The 6201-nt window shown below is 41.3% G+C and overlaps 1 protein-coding gene across 1 annotated transcript in view; it reads right to left on the reverse strand.

The window, feature by feature from the left end:
* TTC29 (tetratricopeptide repeat domain 29) overlaps positions 1-1673 on the reverse strand; it is a 125000-nt gene extending 123327 nt beyond the window's left edge. Inside the window, exon 1 of the mRNA XM_079990614.1 lies at positions 1593-1673. The gene's annotated coding sequence lies outside the window, so the exon portion shown is untranslated. The remainder of the gene's footprint in view (positions 1-1592) is intronic.
* Between the last annotated feature and the right edge of the window lie 4528 nt (positions 1674-6201).

The raw sequence follows: 6201 nt of genomic DNA on the forward strand, positions 1-6201 counted from the left end.
TGTATAAAGATAAATCAAGTACTTAATGGCAAATGGTCCCTACCAGGGAGTAAGCCCAATTTCATTCACTGAGACATAAGGTAAAAAAGGTAAAGGACCCCTGGACACTTAAGTCCTGTCAAAGGTGACTATGGGGTGCAGCGCTCATCTCGCTTTTCAGGCTGAGGGAGCCGGTGTTTGTCCACAGACAGCTTTTTGGGTCATGTGGCCAACATGACTAAACTGCTTCTGGCACAACTGAACACAGTGACGGAAGCCAGAGTGCACGGAAATGCCATTTACCTTCCTACCACAGCAGTACCTATTTTTCTACTTGCACTGGTGTGCTTTCAGACTGCTAGGTTGGCAGAAGCTGGGACAGAGCAACGGGAGCTCACCACCGTTGCACAGATTCAAACTGCTGACCTTCCAACTGGCAAGCCCAAGATGCTCAGTGGTTTAGACTACAGTGCCACTCGCCTTCCTCACTGGGACATAGTTCTGAGTAGTCATGGTTAGGATTGTGCTGTTGGCAGTGAGAAAGTGCTCAGAGCTTGTTTATGGTTACTTAGAGGAAAAATCAATTTAAAGTAAAAAGAATCTGAATAGAAGTACTAGGTATGTTAAATTGTTTTCTCAAGCAGCTTCTTTTCATGTCATTTGAATGTCTGGAATTCAAAACTGAAGAAAACTCTTTTATCCTGCAGATTTAATTCATGTAAAGTGTGTCTTTAGACAATGAGCAAAAGAAATATTAATATTCCAGGGTTCGCTGATAGTGGATACATAGAGAGTAAATATAACCATTACAAAAATAGTGATCCATGAACTTATATGTTGAACTAAAAATTGTGAAACTACATAATTTTACAGTAATGGTACTAAGTTTTAAATTCACAGTTCCAGTACTAAAAATCCTTAATTCCAGAAAGATTTTTAAAATCTACTATAATGCATATCTTTACCTAACCATCATACAACATACAATAATGCAGTTTTAAAGATGGGTGGTTCCATGGAAAGGGAAATTGATCTACAGATTAGGATGCTAGTGGTAGGTATTATTAGATGGATAAATCAATAACATTATATGCAAAAGCCACAGGAGTAATTCTATTGCCAATGCTCTTTATTTGGCTTGAGGATTGGATTTGTAGACAATTCACTGAGCAAATTGAAATTTGCCTAGTTCTGTACATTTATAATGATCCAAAAAAGATGTGTGATATTTAGTTAGAACTGCCTCCTCCATTCCTTAAGTTTTATGTTCTTAATATGTCTTTAAGGTTTTTAAATATTATATTCATCTTTTGATGAAGCAGTTACATTTTTAAAAATAAGATAAATAATATCTTTTATTTTGAAAGACAATTCCTTTGTAATGGAGGGTTTTAAGGTGTGGGATGGGATAATATATTCAGCAGAGGGAGTATATTGTTCTGCCAGTAAAGCAGAGAATACTTGCTTGAAGCAGTTTATCAGAATAGAATTCATCCTATGCAGATAGATTTTGGGGAATAAAGTGGTCAAAAGATATATGGAAATTGGAGGAATACATTTCACATGCTAGTTACTCTCTTAGACTCCACATCTGCATACACATATGAACTCACATTAGTATTGTTATGGATTTGTGGGTATCCAAATTCCCCTGGGGTTCTGGGTGCCCTGCCTATAGATTCCTGTGGACTAAGCTTCTTTTCCAGACCAGGGCATCGCCTGGGGGTAAGCTGTTAAGGAGTACAAAGGTGCTGATGACCAGTCATGAACACATCAAAGGAAGATTATTGAGTCTGGGAAAAACAAGGGTTGCCAGGGTTACAGTGGGCCTTGAAAAAAATGTGATTGCTTTGCAATAGGCTTGGAAAACGGAGGTTGCCTGGGTGACAATGGGTGAAGCTATAAGCGGAAGAGGAGTTGTTGTTTCTGCAACTGGTGCTGGGAAGAAGCAGGAAATGGGCAGACAGCCATGCGGGGCTGAAGAAGAAGAAGCCATCACCACAGGGCGCAGGCAGCATGGCTGATTATCTGCTTTTGGATTTGAGCTGGCTACTCTTAGCAGGGCAACAAAGAACTCTCCTGTGATGTGAATGCTGGGAACTCTCTCTAGGCGCAGGTTGTAAATATGTGTAATTAAACCATATTTCATAAAAACACGGCAGTCTCTGCTGTGCCTAATTCTCCAGAAGGAAACACAATTCTGGGTCAGTGCCCAGAACCCCCTGGAATCTTCTTACTGCTTGGCAGAGATTGGGGGTTGCATGTAGCAGTATTAAAATATTGCAATCTAAATGCTAAACTTACTGCTTATGTTCCTTTAAGCTATAGGTTATCAGCAAAAGATTTGTTTTTAAACACTGGTAGTTTGCACATATATTTGCCACAACGTGGCTGGATTGAATTATGACAGGAATGCTGCATATACACCTATTTGTAAACTGAGGTCAATCAATCAGTTTATTATTACGGTCATAGACCACCAGTTGTTTGAGGTCCTGTATTATAATCAAGCGGTATATAAATCTTGTAAAATAAATAAAATGAGGAATCCAAGCATCAAAGGTTTTCTCTAGAACAGTAGCTGTTACTTTTCCTTCCCGAGTATGAAAGACCTTGAGTGCTTCATAGCCTCAGGCAAATGAACGTGAAGGTCTCCTTTATGAATGAGTGAAAGATAATCAAAACATAGGGTGAGATACATTTTTTTCTATGTCGTTCTTGAGGGGGTTCTTTTTGGGGTTTTTGAAGGAAAATAATAGCAACCAGGCTTCATAAGGGTTGATTCAAGGAATGATTCCTTGTATCTATGTTTCACCTTGGTTAAAGATAATGAAATAAAAGTAAAAATATGGAGAAGGGCAAGTGAAGAGACAGGGAAGGAAATTATGAGACTCCTTTTGGGGAAGAAGAGATGTGGGTCTAGAATGCAGTGTGTGGTTGAGGGGGTAGTCTTAGGATAGGGGTGGGGAACCTCAGGCCCAGAAGCCAAATGTGACCCTCTCTAGGTCTCTCTATCTGGCCCTATGGAACCACCCACTAACAGTGTTTCAGTCTTATCTAGATTGAGCTTCAGTTTGTTGGCTCTCATCCAGCCCATTACCAAGGCAAGACAAGGGTCCAGCACATCCACTGCCACACCTGCAGATGTAAAGGAGAAGCAGAGCTATGTGTCATCAGCATCTTTTCCAAATCCAGGGAGGGCTTCTTAAGGAGTGGTTTTACCACTGCCTTCTTCAAGCAAGCAGGGACCACTCCCTTTCACAAGGAGGCATTAATCACCTCCCTGCTAGATTTTATAAGCCAAGAGGGACAGGAGTCCAGAACACAAGTGGTTACCAGGACTGATCCAAGCACCTTGTCCACATCTTCAAGTCTTAACAACCAAAACTCAACCAACACAGCAGGACTAGAAAGTGCTCTGGACACATTGAGATTCATCTGCTGAATCAACATTTGCGGAGTCAACATCCCAGTGGATACTAGCAATTTTATCCTCAAAATGCTGCACAGAAAAGTGACAGTGAGCTACTGTCGGTTCTTCCACCTCCTTCAGTCCAGACTACAAAAGGCCCCACACTACCTGGAAAAGCTCTTCCAAACAGCACAATGAGGATGCAATGGAGGGAGCAGAGTATGCCTTGATTGAAAGCAGAATGTTGAAGATGAGGAAAAACTACATTTTTTGCTACAAACATGTTAGTGCTGACACAATCTATACCACCCTTTGCTCTTCACAGCCCCTGTCCCAGATCTATTTCACGCTCCATTTCATGCAAACTGGGAGAAAGACTCCCCCTTGGCCAGCAGCAGAACAAGTAAGCATTGCCACTAGCACAGTCCCTGATTGGTGGGCACTGGTGTTAGTTCAAAAACACCAAACTCCTCCCAGCAGATGAAAATGTGAGGACAGTGCACCTCATGCAGGGGTAGGGGAAACTGGTGGGAATGTTGTGGGTGTGTCTGCCATTTTCCAGCCCACCATTGTATTTTCCCATTGCATTTTTCTCCTCCCTTTCTGGGCTGAACATGCATTGGATTCAGCAATCATTCCGCTGGTGTAACTGAGGAGCATCTCCAGTCTCAGGGCAATGTAGGTATAGGATTGCTGTATCTGCTCAGTCCTGGCATTTTATTTTGCCTACTTTTATGACTAAGACTCTGAGGGAAAATAGTTTCTATTTTTCTGGGCCATCAACAAATTAGTTAGTGAAATTCTAATAGAGCATTTCAACATTCCCTATAAGTGACATGAATATAAGCCTCTCTTATTAATTGTAGCTGATTAGCCACAAGGCAAACATTTAATTAAACCTTGGGAGACAATAAAGTGGCACATAAATTATCCATTCAGGAGTACAAAGGTCTTTACTTTTCATTAAACATAGTTTAACCAATAATTACACATCTTAAGCTCAATTTGTATTTTAGCAGGATTGAGGACAGCATCCCCCTCCATGGATTTCCTGTTGTTGTTTTTGTCAGTCATGTATTTTTTCATGCTTTTTGACTTGTATTTATTTAGTCAGTTATTCATGTTATTCCCCCAATTATCACAACTGTCAGTCAGATCGTGGATTACCACGTGACTTCAAAAAGCTTCCCTCATTTAAAAAAAGATATAGGTAAACGATTAACAAGCCCTTTCATATACTCAGAGGTAATGTAGCACAGGTGTGATATTAGATGGATGTAACCATAAAAGAAAGATGGAGGGCACAAGGAGAAGGGGGCGACAGAGGACGAGATGGTTGGATAGTGTTTTCGAGGTTACCAGCATGAGTCTGACCAAGCTGCAGGGGGCAGTGGAGGACAGGAGTGCCTGGCGTTCTCTGGTCCATGGGGTCACAAAGAGTCGGACACGACTAAACGACTAAACAACAACAACAACAACAACAACAACAACAACAACAACCATAAAAGATTTGTCTTGATTAATTTAAACTCTTTCAGTTCTCACCTATAAATCGCAGATCTTTGATATGAGGAATATAATTGTAACTTGACTTCAGACGGACTAAAGGTAATGCACATTTGATTGCAATTTTTAACTGTGACTGCTCAGACTCCGTGAGTTGCTTAATCATTTCAAACTAAGAAAGTAAGACTAGCAACAAAATGTTGGGAGTGTGGAGTGTTCCAGTTCAATGTGCAAGTCAGTTATGCCTTCTTACAGGTTACTACACCTAGAGGTGCAGCAATAAAACTGTTAGCACATTTGTAAAGCTAAGCAGGGTCTGGCATGGTTTCAAATGGGATGGGGGACTGTGTGTTGAGATTCCTGCAGTGCAGGGAGTTGGACTAGATCACCCTTGAGGTCCCTTCCAACTCTATGATTCCATTTCTCTACTTACTCCAGTTTCCATTTTCCCCTCACCCCAACATACTTAATATTCCATACATACTAATTATACTCAGACCTCCAAAACAACAACAACAACAACAACAACAACATTTTTTGTTCTACCAGACGTGCCGGTATCTGCCTTTTATTTTTCAGTAGCCCTATTTTGGCTGAATAACCATCATGGCCTATGTTCAGAGTTAGTACAGTGGTACCTCGGGTTACAGATGCTTCAGGTTACAGGCTCTGCTAACTCAGAAATAGTACCTCGGGTTAAGAACTTTACCTCAGGATGAGAACAGAAATCATGCGGTGGTGGCATGGCCACGGCAGCAACGGGAGGCCCCATTAGCTAAAGTGGTACCTCAGGTAAAGAACAGTTTCAGGTTAAGAATGGACCTCTGGAATGAATTAAGTTATTAACCTGAGGTACCACTGTATACTGCTTTCGCTACTGGGAATTTTGCATCTCTCCATGTGCACAGAGAGAAGTGCTGTTTACTTCACCACAGCATCCCGTGTCTCAATGATGCCAGTAAAGTGGTCACCAACAGCCTGCAGGGAGGAAATGTGGCAAAAGAGGCAGGAAATTTTCAGAGAACAGACAGGAGAATCCTATAGATGTTAGAAGCTCTCAAGGCGGAGGGAGAAGAGAATAGTGACAACCAGAAGGAAAGCCCACAAAGTTGCTATGGGAAGATTATATAGAGCCTGGCAGAAGCAACAGACACTTACCTTGAAGGTTTTGCTAGGAGAGTGTGACAATAGACTTCAAAAGAAATAGGAAATAAATCAGTCTGTTAACGGGTTTGGGCCTATTCACTCTAACTGCTGTCACTCAGAAAGGCCCATAAATATAAAAATCAGAGCTCCCAGCCTGG

The sequence above is a fragment of the Podarcis cretensis genome, assembly GCF_951804945.1.
Source record: "Podarcis cretensis genome assembly, chromosome: 9".
NCBI classification, from domain to species: Eukaryota; Metazoa; Chordata; class Lepidosauria; order Squamata; family Lacertidae; genus Podarcis; species Podarcis cretensis.